Source organism: Pygocentrus nattereri, chromosome 21 (assembly GCF_015220715.1).
Source record: "Pygocentrus nattereri isolate fPygNat1 chromosome 21, fPygNat1.pri, whole genome shotgun sequence".
Taxonomy (NCBI): domain Eukaryota; kingdom Metazoa; phylum Chordata; class Actinopteri; order Characiformes; family Serrasalmidae; genus Pygocentrus; species Pygocentrus nattereri.
The window spans coordinates 11,674,496-11,689,459 of NC_051231.1; the positions used below are offsets into that span (position 1 = coordinate 11,674,496).

At 37.2% G+C, this 14,964-nt stretch overlaps 1 protein-coding gene across 2 annotated transcripts in view; it reads right to left on the reverse strand.

The window, feature by feature from the left end:
* Positions 1 to 14,964, reverse strand: part of pparg (peroxisome proliferator-activated receptor gamma) — a 51,665-nt gene that overhangs the window by 28,970 nt on the left and 7,731 nt on the right. Inside the window, exon 1 of one of the 2 annotated variants that reach the window (XM_017704775.2) lies at positions 10,339 to 10,439. The exons of the other annotated variant lie outside the window; for it this stretch is intronic. The gene's annotated coding sequence lies outside the window, so the exon portion shown is untranslated. Of the gene's footprint in view, positions 1 to 10,338; positions 10,440 to 14,964 lie in introns of those variants that run through there. 2 annotated transcript variants of the gene reach the window in all.

Consider the following 14,964-nt stretch of genomic DNA (forward strand, 5'->3'; position numbering starts at 1 on the left):
GAACAGGTGTACCTAATAAAGTGGCTGGTGAGTGTGTGTGTGTGTGTGTATATATATATATATATATATATATATATATATATATATCCTAGGTGATATAATTTATATATATATATATATATATATGTGTGTGTGTGTGTGTGTGTGTGTGTGTGTGATCTTAAACCATATGATAGTCTTTGAAATATAGGATATAACCCCACAGAGTGCCCTCAGTAAGAAGCTTGTGGTTTATGATAAACTAAAGCTTGACCTAGCGAGCGCATCAATGAACTCACGATCAGTTTATTGCCCCAACTCTCACCATTTCAACCAGCAAAAGGACAGCAAGACTTTACATAATCAAGGTCACTGCTTGTGTAAAGAATGCTTTTATAACCAGAACACTGGAAATGTGTTTTTTTCCACCAGGGATTAGCAAAGAGTTTCTGAAAGCTTCCTCCTGCGTTTAATTTTACCTCCATGGGAGTTTATTTTGAGTGTATTGTGAGTCTAATAAGGGGGTGTTTGTGTGTAAAGGCTGATGAGAACAAGTATGGGTGTCAAATTGGGCTCAAAGTGTGCCCACTATACATTCCAAAAATAGCTAATAAATAGTTGAAATGGTGCCCAGTGACTTTCCAAAAATACCCAAATGCTACAAACATCCTCTAGTCAATGACTTATTTTTTCCCTTCTTACCTGAATGGAATGTGAACGAATGAATGGAATCTCCTTAAAACCAACTACCATTACAATTGTTTAGGAACACGTGGGAGAAGACTCACATTTTATCGGATGCTTTCTGGAAACGCAGGACAGCAAAAGATTTTCTATTCTTAGCAAAGCCACGACTTTCTGTCCCTAACATTTTCACTCTGAAATGTGGTAAACATGTTGCTTGAGAGTGCACTTTTGCTCCAGTTGGAAAGATGAGGAAGATATTAGGGTCAGACATTTTGGTTTGGTGAGACATATCCTCCCTCCACTCCTCTGCTTTTTTTTGGTTGATGTCTAACGTCATCACATTCTGATTGAAACCATGGGCCTTATCGTGTGACAAGTATGGTCTAACCATAAAGACATTCAATTCTAAGACAGTGCTGATTTGATTTTTAATATTTATTTTGGTATTTATTCTTGATTCTACAAAGCTTTAATTATACACTACACAGTTTGATTTGTCTCCAATGGAACTTCTTCAATGTCTGTGTAACCAAATATACCCCAAAATCACAAACACTAGAAGCTGTTCAGAAAAATAAGCCCAGTGCTTTGAGAGTGAGTGTGGGGGGTGGGGGGTCCATTCCCACTAATTTTAATATTCGAGCATCTGTAAGAGTTCACAAACAGATAAGGTTCAGGAGAAAGGAAAACATAATGCCAAAAAAGAAAAAACAAGATGGCGGCTGAAATGAACATAGAGCTGTGGTTTACCTTTTTAGGTGTCAGCACTGGCGTTGCACTAAAATTCAGCATCACCCAGAGAATGTCTTATTATTCAAAAATAGTTGAGAAAAACCAGACGAGTGACACAGATCAGTAATGTCGCAAGCGGGAAAAGCCACCCTCAGCTGTGCAGATCTGTGCAAGCACAGTAGCAAGAAAATCCGAAGAATTTGAGCCAATGCGCTATTTGAACAAAATGTTAAAAAATGTTTTTGGGGACTTTTGTAAGGGTTTTTGCTAGTGACTTGATGTTTTTGAAATGGAAATTGGAAATAAATGAAAGGTGTCATTGACAAGATGGACTTGAACAAGTGTCGAAAAAATCTAAACCAGAAGCGCATCAAATTCAATAGTACTATATATGTGTCTCTGTCTTTGTGACAATCAGGTGCAGAAATGCAGTTCAAATATTTCCTGAATCTGTCGAGTCACCTTATTCATTCCATCATATTACGAGATCTTACGCGACTCACGTCCGGAGTTATGAGGCTATGAAGAGAGGCTGAAGTACACAACATTTCTCACCATGTGGAACTGGTGGATTTGTGTGTGGTGTTATGAATATAATGGAGCATTCTGATATGAAACATATGAGTATCATGTTAACTTTTAAAGAGCTTTTAAAGGAGAATTTAAGAAGATTTTTATGCACAAATCGAGAAAATTCCCCTTTGACCCCATTGCTAACATTAATGCACCACTGCTAACATTCAGCATCTACGTGCAACAACTCCCGACTAAAAGCTAGGTGATAAAAAAGTTGAACATTTTTCTATTTAAATAAAAGTAAAAGAAACTTAAGCCTAATTTTTACTTCGACACATTCTATGTGGTACAGCTGAACTATGTATTCGTAGTAGCAGCTATGTGATGCTGCAAGTACAATGAATCCAGTAGCCTTTAACCACCGTTTTTAAGACACATGCAGTTGTTCAGTGATCAAACTGACTGGCGATCTCAGAAAAGCATACATCATTTAACACAAAACATATCATCATATTGCCCACCCCTGGTAAAACACTGGGCCTCATTCATCAACCATTCTTAAGAGGAATTTCATAGGTATAAACAGAATCTACACACACTCAAGAGCACAAAGGTGTGAACAATTCTGTGAGTTAAGAACACGTCATGATTCTGATGTAGGATCAATAACAAACTTAAGAATTAACTTATGGCGTATACTTTTTGGTGAATAAGGCCCAATAACTTAATCTGGTAATGTTTTGGTCAATTTACAACACTAAACTACTCCTTTAATCTCTAGTTGATGATGCAGAGCAATACAGTGGGGGATCCACATCAAGGTTTCTCATGTTCTCTCACAGGTTACTGGATCAGACTGTGTTTGCGCCAACCTGATGTATAGAGCCAACCTAACAAAACATGACAAATGATCAAAGTCAATGCAATGCGTATGAACAAAAGACAACAAATGCCATGTGGACCAACCCTTAATGGCCATGGAGCGACTGTCCCTGTCAAGTCTGATCTTGCAGTGTACACAGACATACAGGTGGACCTCTTTACACAAGGCTTTTCTGTTTCTCCTTCTTTACATTGATTTGTGCAGTAATTCATACTTCGATGATTGCGCATGATAATCCATGTTGATATTTTTAAGGTGGTTCCAACAGGCCATCAGTAAATGATGTTGCTCTCATGCATGTTTTTATCTCTTCTTAAACCGTGTTTTAGTGTGAATTGTCTTTCAAATTAGGAGATTTTCTGTTCTACTGCTGGGCAGAATTTTGAGAAGAGCTCTAATTCTGTTCATGTGAGAAAGTTAGAGAAAAACGTTTCTTGCAGAGAGTGATGTGAAATCCTTTCCACAGGGACAGTATTGCAACAAGAACATAATGTTTTCCATTTATATTTCCTAAGAGCAGCAATGGTCAAGCCAAGGCGAAGAAGTGAGAAAATAAATGTTTTTTTTTTTATGTATAGCTTCATCTCAAGTTATTATCCAAACATATTTCAGCCCTGAGGCATTTGCTTGCCACTACAGGCAGTATAAAGGGGAACTCTACCCAATTGTTGAGATGTAAACAGAGTCATTCCGAGTGGTTTGGTGTGAAATGGTTGATTGTAGAGACCCAGATATCTTTAGAGTGGCAGTGATAGGAACCAGGGGTCTCCATGACTACAACACAAATATAGACATTGTATTTACAGTGAACCCATATGTGTCTTCTGAGTTTTCATATGTAATATTGATGATGGTAAAATAGTGATAAATCTAAATAAAATTTTCCTTGGGGACAATTTTGCCTCACAATGATCTGCATGTACCTCTCTGCCATGAATGTGTTTAAAAACTATGCACATTTTAAGTCAAAACCTTCTCAAAAAGAAATCATAAAACAATGTCTCGGGCATCAATGTATTCATAACCATTTCATGTAATAACTTTCTCTAAGGGAGCTTTTAGAGGTGTATGTCTGGTTCCTATCACCACCACTGTGAACACTGTGCCTTTCAAAAGTTTGGGCACACTATCATCTGATGATGTTCGAATTTTCTTGATCAAATTTTTCAATATGTAAGAAAAGTAAGAAAAATACCAGCAAAGGTTTTGTTAACATTAAAAACATTATTTGCTAACACTTTAAGTGTACATTTTGCATACACTGAGCCTGAATAATTTTTTGCCAGTTTTCATTTCCAAACTATTGGTAAAAGCTCATACTGAAACTCTTTTGGCCTAAAGGTGGTTTAAACATGTGAAGGTGTTGAGTGCTGATGAATGAAGGAGCTTTGGCATTAGCTAGCATTGCCACTAATACACACAAATACTTACACCTGTGATATACAGTAGTTTTTCTCAAAATGGCTAAGGCCTTAATATGTTAAGTTATTGCAAGTCTACAGAAAAAAACATGTTCATCTGTTTTAAAAAATGCTGAAAACATAGATGTGCCCAAACTTTTGGAGAGCATGCATTTAGTAAACTCGCCTTTTGAGAAGTTCTCAGAAAAAACAGCCAGAAAGTTTACTTACCAACCTGTTACTGTCGCATAATTCTGTGGCTGGGAAAAGCTTGGATCTGACGGGCTGAGAAAGTACGCTAGATTTTGAGAGACGTCTCTCCTGCAGAGGGGCAATCATTAGCACAAGGAGAACCTGCCTGACAACATTCAACGGCATCTTCACATTCATCACAGCCCGGTTGGCTGATAAGCCCACAAAGAGACGACTTCTCTTTCCTCGTAGGATTTTCAAGCGATAATTCAGCACAACACGCATACCAGACTCACTTTTCTCAGTGAGGTGGAATGTGCATTATTAACCGACAACAAAACTCACCTTGACCTGGACACATCGAGTCCAGACAAAGTTGTAGTAATAGTCTCGTCTGAGATGAGACTGAGAACATTTTTATACTTCAGAGTATAAAAATAAAAAGAATAAAGGGGGAAAACCTGAAATTCTTTCATACTTCACTGTACATGTACAACCATACAAAACATATTTTGTAAAATGCAATACTGAACAATATAGTCTAAAACACTGAATTATTATCATAAAGATCTTAATCCAACTTTGCATTGCCGCCTTTGGAAGCAAAGTTCCCAAAGTTGCAACTTCTTCACCAAAACTGAACAAACAGCCCCCATCCCTTTTTAGTATTAAACGAAAAAATACTAATAACATTCCAGTCTGCTCTCAGGGAACGTCTGAATTTTGCAGCCTGTGAACAAAATAATATCCTGTTAATCTATCTATGGAAGGATCAATTAGGCCCAGCAAACAGATTTGATTTAAATGCAGTAAAAACTGTTTTACTCTGTTTGAAGGTTTTGTTGACACTTGATAACGATAGAAAAATAGTTTCCCTTCCAGTTACCTCAGAATCTCAGTACTGTACACTGGACATTATTTACAGGCTCTGTACAGTTGGTCTAAATCTGCCATTTTTTTATATTTGCTCTGTGTTCTGGGGTAGATAAGCATATGATAAGCGTATTTTGACTTGTATTGCCCAAACCTAGTGATATCATTGCTGGAGAGCAAAGAGTATTAAAGGAATTAAAGGGAAAAGCTTCGGTTCAGCCATCATAAACAGTTCTAAACACACTCCAGGGCAGAGGGGTTTTATTCATTTATTTTGAGAACTTTCTGATTAAAAAGGAAAAAGATTCTCAGAAAAACGACTCTCATTTTTAGATCTCGCGGTGCCACTGTAGGTGCAACACTTTCATCGGAAAAGGACGCGACCTCAGGGCTTTGTTACAGAGTGCTGGAGAAAGAGAAAATGTGACTTCCTGAACTCAGCACTGCCAGCAAATACTACCCCCGTCAGAGTGTCTAACTCTGCCCTCTTGCTATGAGACTGAGCCCAGACAATAAAGTCGTCTCGACACCCACATGGCTAGTACTGAATTTACTAGACAAGTGTTTGTCACTTTGATGCAGGAATTACACTTCGTGGCTTATAGACCACATTCTGGGTAGTCTGGCATGGATTTGTCAAGCATGGCACGTGTGAACCCTGATTTTTTCTGACTGATTTGGAAAGTGGTGTGTGGGGAAATCCTAACTAGACTTTTCTCTTCTAGTGATGCTCAGAGGAAAAATTCTGCCATTACAAGCTAGAAAAAACCAAAGATGCCAAAATGGAGTGATTCTACTTTGGATTCCTTTAAGAACCTTTGAATGGATTCTTTGGATTCACTCCAGTAACTCAGATGTGCAAGTGCAGACAAAACACTTTTTAAAGTGTAAAGAACCTTCAGATACTGCAAAAACCAATGCATCTTTTTTATCCAAATTTAAGAAGTAAACAATATTTATTTCTAAAAGTGAAGATGAGAATTAAGACTTGGCTTATTTAGTCGTATGCAAAAGCTTGAACTCCCCTGGTCAAATTATGTTTTTAATACACGCTCTACATAAACAACACACTTAAATAATACTTTCTTGCATATTTTAATGCATATTTTCTTTTAATATGCTTTAATGTATTGGAAAAAATAAAACATACAATATAAAATGTGCACAGGCTCATTTTAATGCTTTATTTTTTCCAAAAAAATTTTGAATTCAGCAAAAAACTGTGATTGTGCATTAAAATGTACACCTGTGTTCTCGTAGAGGACGAGTTACACAAAGTACACAAAAACATGTGAACTGACCAAGTGCGCCCAAACTTTTTCCTACCACAGTACACCTGTTCTAGATGCATGCCTGATTGAGGGGAATTTTTAGGCAAAAATGTTTTCACATTTCCTTTCAGAGAAATACTGAAGAAGCTTATGACTGCTAGACACTTCCAGGTTTTGAAATGAAACAGTAGGATGCATTTTTAGACTGCCAGATGATGTGTTTTGATGAGTTCAGCGTATCACAATAAGGAAATAAGCATTCTCTGTCTTTCTAAACACATAGTACGACTCCTTCCTCCTAGCTGGCAACGAGAAAACAAAAATCAGATTTCTGGGTGAAACGTCCCTTTAACCCCTTAAAATCTCAGGCATATTACAATACTAAGGCTCATTATTCAGCAACCACTGGGACTTCAACACAAATTGGTTGAGCTATTCTCAGAATATAGCGGTGTGTAATAAGACTCTGGGCCCTGGACATTAATGAGTGAAATGTCCCCTGAGCTGAAGTGTCTCAAGGTTAACTTTAAGTTTAAGACAAGACTGAAGTACTGGACTGCCCCACTGTAAGTGCATGTAAGTATATGCCTTAATATAGAATGAACAAAAAGACCCATGTTCATTGTAGGCTATGTTTAGCCTCACCCTCAGGATGGGACAATAAAACACACTTTTGATTCCGACCACAGAAAAAACTAACATGCTAAACATAAACACAACTTTTTTATTTCATTTATTTAGTAAGCAACAGAAAAGTTTTAGCTAAAATATTTTTTTCCTCTCTAAATTTTCCTCCAAATTTAAGAGATAAACATCCTTTATTTCTGAAAGTGAAGATGAGAATTAAAATTTGGCTTCTTCAGTCAAGTGCAAAAGTTTGAACACCCCTGGTCAAATGTCAAATTATGTTGTTGATGATTTTCTAAGTGAAAATTAGTAAACACTTCCTCTACAGAGAAACACACTTAAATATGTCCTTGCATATTCAACACACAATTTGTTTATTTGCTTTAACATATTGGAAAAAATAAAGCGTACAATACAAAATGTGCACATGCACATTTTAATGCTTTATTTGTTCAACAAACACGCTACATTCAGCAAGTAGAGGATGTGTTACATTTTGAAAGTAAAAGAAATGTGTAAAGGGCACCAAGCTTTTCTTTCAAACGGTTACCATAAAAAAAATCATTTAAAATTTAATATGTCTAACATGACTACTGTCATACTGTTGATTTCAAAGGTGATGGTTCAGGCCTAGCAGCTGCTGTCAGAGGAAACTTCATAACACCCTGATCAAAGGGTACAGTTTCAAGGTATCTGTGCTTAACACATTGAAAAAATAATACAACAAAAAACTTCTGCACAGATTACATTTTTTATGTTTTATTTTTTAATTAGCAAATAAACAGTGATTCTAAGTGAAAATTATTTATTATAATTAACACACCTGCTACAGAGAATACACGTAAATAATACTGCCTTGCATATTTTAATGCACAATTTGCCTCAACATATAGAAGAAAATGTGTGCATTTTTTCTGCTGTTTTTTTCATCAAATACATTAAAATATGCTGAAATGTGTCCTCTGTAGAGTTACCTTGTGCATTACGTTTACAACACTTAGATAATCAACATGTCATTTGACTATGGGCTCCCAAACTTTTGCACATGATTGTATGTGCCCTCTCATCAATATGGTTGTTTCCTTCCTGTTGACTTTGGTACGGCTCTGTAAATAACATGAATGTCCTTCAGTGAAGTGAACGAACGACTGCACGAAAACAGATCAAATAAAGAAAGTGTGAAACATCAGGGATTGTTCTTGACGGTTCCTCTCAATGATAAAAAGCCTGTTGAATAAAAAAAGTGGTCTGCAATTTTTACATGTTCCAGAACCCTGCGTGATTTTTTATGGTTCTACACGAAGGGTTCTACAAAAAACTCTGAGGCACTTCATTTTAATCACAGAAATGAAACCACGTAACCATGCAAACAACTATTAATGTGTTCCAGTTCTTCTCTGAGCTGTCTTGATTCTACATACAGTAATGTGCAAATGTTTTGGCACCCAGGTCAAAAATGTAAAACAGATATTTATCTTGTCAGCGAGTGTTTATTTGCTCATTAAACACTAATATCAGATTAACTACAAATAAAATGAACATAATAAGTGGTGATTTAATGCACATTAATGTGTTTCCAATATTAGATTGAACTAATCAGTGCTTCAAGAAGTTCCATCAGATGTGCATGTGGTGGATGGAAGCGTCCATCAGAAATCTGGAAGTAAACTGAGTTCTTTTTTATTTACTTGGGAAAAAAAATCTTGTTACTTTTATACTATATTTATGCTTATTTGCATTTATTATAATGACATAGTGATTTCATAAGCAAAAGAACACTTACTGTCAAGATAAATAGCTATACATAATGAGCTTCCTGTAAAATACTGTACTCCCAAAGTTTTTACTCAAGAACCCGAAAAGAACCTCTTTTTTAAACCATTTATTTATGCTAATAAATCTCTAAATGACAAATGACTCTTAGTGGTGCTCCTATCAGCTAAAATTTAAGATGCAATGATCAGAATCTTCACTACTGCATTTACAAGCATAAATATTGCATTAGAAATGAAATGTTGCTTCATAAAGCAGGAAAGCTTTTGGCTTTACTTTCTACTTTGCTCTATATGAACATGCATTTTACTCATTTAAGTGATTGGCTATATGTGGCGACACTTAATATTATAATACTGCTTTAAGAATAAGCACACAACAATACCAGTTGCTACATTATCTGCAAATGAATGCAGAAAATTTGTTCTAAAATGCATGTAAACAAAGTTCCCAAATCTCAGTGCTAATTTGTTTTAAAAGAGAATCTAGCAGAGAAGATGTGAAAGACGTCCCTCAAGAACCTGTTCAGGAAAAGAGCAAGTCTAGGCAGGCCGAGTTTAGCCAGACTGCAGCGCTTAGCCCCTGTTTTTCCTGTTAACCTGCAAGCTATCTTGCTGATCACAGCTAGTTATGTGTTTATCTTTAAAAACAACGCTAGCTGGCTAATGTTAGAGAAAATCTAAGAAGTTACTTATCAGCGTAACTAGTTTAATCTATGATTAAGGGTTTAATGGGTCCCTTTTTACAGCAGCAGGTCATTTATTACCATGTTCAGTGTTGAAACATTACGGTTCACTTTGTCCTTTATGATTGTTTGTGCCAAATAAATAGTACCAATGCTGACGCTCCCCAAAAATGGTGCAGTTTATGCTGAGAGATATCCTTCAAACTCTTGCAGATTTGCACATTTATGTGCATTTCACTGTAATGACTTGCTTAATAATATTACTATACTCCTCTGATACACTAATTTAAATTAAGTCACTTGTATATTGGCAGACGTCCACCTCTACAAGCTCCCTCACACAAAGTTACTACATGAAATCTTATTATAGACACTGTTTTATGACAGTTTTGAGAACATATTTTTAAGAGATGCATGCAGGGTGCTGTAAGATAAAAGAGTCCCCAAAGAAAATGTCTCCAAGTTTCTCTACAATGAACCATGTCACTTCAAAGCACTCTGGGTGACTTTGCTTTCATCTTAAACACCTTTAAATAAATGTGATCACACAATTTACCAAAGTATTTTCTTGCAGAAATGCTATGTGTAATCTAATATTTTCACTGAAAGCCTGGTTTAATAATGCTGTGAATTTACAGACCACAGCAAATATTAAAAATACTACAAACCTAAACCAAGATGTGACAAACCAAAGACAAAGGGCTAAAAAAAAACACTCACCCCAAAAACCCCCAACCTTCCACTGGAGATCAAAGCCCCGTGACTGAATTTGTCAATTATGCTGAGGACGCATTCACTGAACTTTTGACTTTAGGAAAATGGGCAGACGAATGGCTATTTCTGTGGTTTTACCAAATTTAACAGGAACTGATTTTTTTCCCTAATTTTCACACTTCGTGGCCTCAGCAAAAGTGCAGACAGCTAACCATCATGTGGTCCTGCTGTGAGGTGTTAGGCTAGCCAGATGACTTCCTGTTGCTTCACTCAAACTGAGAGCCTTTCTGGTTCCACTTCTCCTTAGAGAAAGCATACTGATATGAGCACTTCTTCCTTCGGATACATTTATATAGTAAAGCTGACGTAAAAGTAGCTTTCCCTGCAAGGATGTCGTCAGTATAACTGCTGAGCTATGGAATTTTTAAACATGACTGGACCTTAGTTAACATTAACTGAACTTGAACTTGGTTTGGCCTTTTTCACTTTTATTTAAGACTTGTTTTTGTTTTATGTTTTGTTTTTTTGCATCTACACACACACCATTGTTTACTAGAGACGCATGTCTTTATCTGTACTAAGCATCTCAGTACTAATAGTAAATTCAATTACTCATTCAATTTGCATTATTTCAAATGCTGAGATGTAAACAAAGTCATTCAGAGTGGTTTGGTGTGAAAGGGTTGATGTTAGAGACTCAGATTTCTTTACAGTGGTGGTGATGGGAACCAGGTGTGACCAAAACTACAACACAAATTTAGACATTTCATTTACTGTTCAAAACCACCAGTGAACCTACACGTCTGAGTTTTCATATGTAATAAGGATAATGATAAAACTCTTATAGAAAAATCTTATAATGTAACGTTTGACAGGGGAGAGACGTATGCAGATGAAGCTAACAATATCCAAAGGATAGACAGAATTCAAAATCCACAAAACCAGTTCCAAGTCTCAACACGGAAAAAGCCAAAAATCACCAGCAAAAGTACAAAAGGGTAAAACCAAAGACGAAAGTCGGTAGAAATGAGAAAAAGGTCATAAAATACAGTCATAGGATATCTAGAAAATTGCTCAGTATGTTCTTATGGTTGAGAAGCAACACCTCGCACCGAACCCTACTTTGGACCAGTCTTAAATAGTGCCAAAGTAGGTCAACCTGTACAGGTGTGTCTGATCAATAATCAGGAGACTGCGAGCGCTGGTAGTGACGCGGGCACTCGTCCCGTGTCATGCAATCTCCCGATGCCGCCTGGGAGATGGAGTCCGAGATAGCGTCCGAGTCCGCCTGAGGCGTGACATATAAAACCATTTTCTTTTCTTGCCTTGCAACGCTCATATGTACCTCTACTTAGAGGTGAGCATCTGGTTCCTATCACAACCACTGTGAACAATACTGACTCAGTAAGCTTTTCACTGAGCATTTCACACCAAACCACTCTGAATGACTTTGTTTATATGTTAATAATTTGATTATGCAGACATAATGAAAACTGGTAGAATTTCCCCCTTTAATAACAAGGAATTCCATGATATAATGTCTGACACTTGATCTTCAGAAGTGTTTACTAGCCTCTGAAAACTCCCTCACAGACAGCTACTACAGGAAATAGCTACGTACACATATTTTTCCATCATCAACATTATACATAAACTCAGAAGACACATGTAAGATCACTGGTGGTTTTGGATGGTAAATATAATGCCTATATTTGTGTTGTAGACATGGCGACTCCTGGTTTCTATCACCACCACTGTAAAGAAACTTTAGCCAGTAAGTTTCTCTACAATTAACCATTTCCCACTAAACCACTGAATGACTGAGTTAAGCTGAAAATGTGAAAAACTGGTGGGCTTTTTCGATGCTAACTTTAAGAGTCTGAACAATCTACTGATTTCAAAGTTGCTTATATTGTACTTTCACAGTTTCTGTCTGTGGTGTAAATTTGAAAGTTGCAACTCACTTGTTACTTTTAGAAGCTAATTTTAAGTGAAACGTTCCAATCCAAAATAGCTCATTCTAAAGATTCATACTTTTTAGAGAAGATATACTGCATTAAGTTTTCAATATCAGTACTGGCACTGGAAATGAAAAAGTGGTATCGCTCCATCTGTAATACTGAACTATTTCTTTAACAGCCTTTGACGGCAAAGTATCTTCACACATAAACCGCATACAAAACACATATAAGCACACAGTCTACTCCTCCATACTTTCATTACATGACTAATCATGATCTCATGGTTTCAAATCCAAAGCCCTGGAGAAAACACTAAAAACGGCGTCACAAGCGCATACCTATGGGTGGGTGTGGGTGTTGAGCCATAACATTCTTTGGGGGGGACCCTGACGACAAACGTTATCCGCAATAAATAACATTTTTGGGCGAGTGTCTCGAATGCCAAGATCTTTATTGTGTAGCTCCTTGGGAATTTGGTCTTGCACAGTATCTAAGGACATAAACTTTCCCCCAATTGCTTTTAATAGGAATGAGTTAATAGCTGATGACTCCCCTGAGGCTTTGCCGTGTTTCCTAAGCGGATAAGGAAGGGGCTTGTGTGCTGTCAAGGCCTCCGCCATTCAGTGTGGCCCCATACCCACTGAGGAGGGGTCTTCCCTGTTCCTCGAGGTGGACAGGAAAAAGGAGTGGGCGGGTGGATGCTTGGCAGGGAGGGGGGGTTCACATTATGACTAAAGCCATGTGGCCGTGCTGCTCTTGGCCAGACCCTTTGAGAAAGGTCAGCTTGCTGAACGATTTACATCACATTCCCTAAGCTCTGTGACTATGTTTACTATCACTTGTGACACTGTAAATTCTGTACAAAAGTCAAACTCTGATGAACCATCATGGATCACTCGGTTATGTCAAACATTTTGGTAATCCCAATAGTCCCCTTATGATAAGCTGTAACCCCCAAGAAGGAACATTTTAGAGTACACTCTGGTATATGCCATGTATTCAAGGGCTGCACAATTTATCAGTTTGTGGATCTTTATTGTAATATGCCAATATTGCCTAAAGCCACAACATGCAAATTAGCCCCCTAATCAATCATGTTTTTTTTTCATTATGTGCTATGAGCATACTGATCACTGGCTGTGTTTACATGCAAATATTTTTGACAATCTTATTGAATTCATTCTGATTACAGATTAAGACTAAAGTGTTTATATTCACATGCTGGATCTGATGGATCCATCTGATGGATCAATTTACACTCTACACACTGTTAATGAATAGTAGTCCAACAAAAATCTGACACCCAAATATTGTCTATTTCTGCTATTTAATCTATTCTACATGATTTATCAATGCTAATAATAAACTTTCTATAGCAATGTAAACTGTATTTTGACTGAGTTTGCATGTTTGCTTAGAAACTACTGCAGTGCCTTCAACAATAAGGGCAGCACAGAACTTTTTTATAGTGATAGACAACACAGTGCACACCGAAAGCTCTGTTTTACTTCTTACTCTTCACCCTGTTGAGGCGTACCAAGTGATACTTCCAGTTTCACATTTCAGTGATCTTTGGTGCCGAACTGTTTTAGGAGACTATCTTGGTCGACAATACTATTTAGACAGATACACATTCATATTTGTAGTAACGTGGTCAACAAACAGTGCACCGGGCTGTACACGCTTCACTGACCAGGCAATAAAGCCATTACCCTAATGGAATCTGTTGTGAGAAAGACTGTTAATCATTCAGATGTTTTATAAATCTTAGCCTCTAATGGCTTTACTGCAGCCTGTTTCAACAGACAGTCCACCTCAAGCACCAACAACACAGCTCTTCATTTGTTAAGCAGATGAGGTGATTTTTGAGGTGATTAGACATAAGTTAAGAAAGGAGAGAGTCAAAAGAACAAAAACAGGAGTTTGCAAAACTGGAGTTCAAAACGTGACTGAGCTACAGAGAAAATGAGACTCCTAACAACCACCTGCAAGACCTAGTAGAAAACATCCACAGGTGTTTCTGTCCATCCTTCCACTGTGAGAAGACAACTCGGCGCTATGGGTCTGAAAGGATGTGTGGCTGTCATGAAGCCTCACTGAGAAAGGCAGACAGACACATCAAACAAAGAAGCTGAACAATGGACTGACCACCCCAGAGTCCAGACTTCAACATCACTGAATGTTTTTGATTACTTCAGAAAATGATCAACCAACTTCTAAGGCTGAACTGTGGAGGTGTGTCTGCAGATTTCTTTGAGAAACTGAAAGTAAGTCTCCTGAAAAGAACTGAAGCTGCAGTTAAGGTAAAGAGTGACGCACTAAATACTGGGAATATGATTTTATATTTGTTGAGGCTTCTGTGTAATTTTCTGTTAAATATGTTTGCTGCATTTTTACTACTGAAACATAAATAACATACCTAATGGCTGTTATGACAGTAAATAAAATTAATGCAGGGTGGTCTCTGACTTTTGCACAACAGTGCACATGATGTCATGCTACAAAACCCCAAAATAAGCCTACAGTAATTCAAACACTGCAAACCACATACCACAAGTACAGATACACTCCTGCAGATATTCCAAAAGGCTATTTGATTTATCTATCTGTGATCTATCACAGTGCAGCCTTTCCGTGTTTCTATTTTAGTGAAACTACAGAAGACTATTCT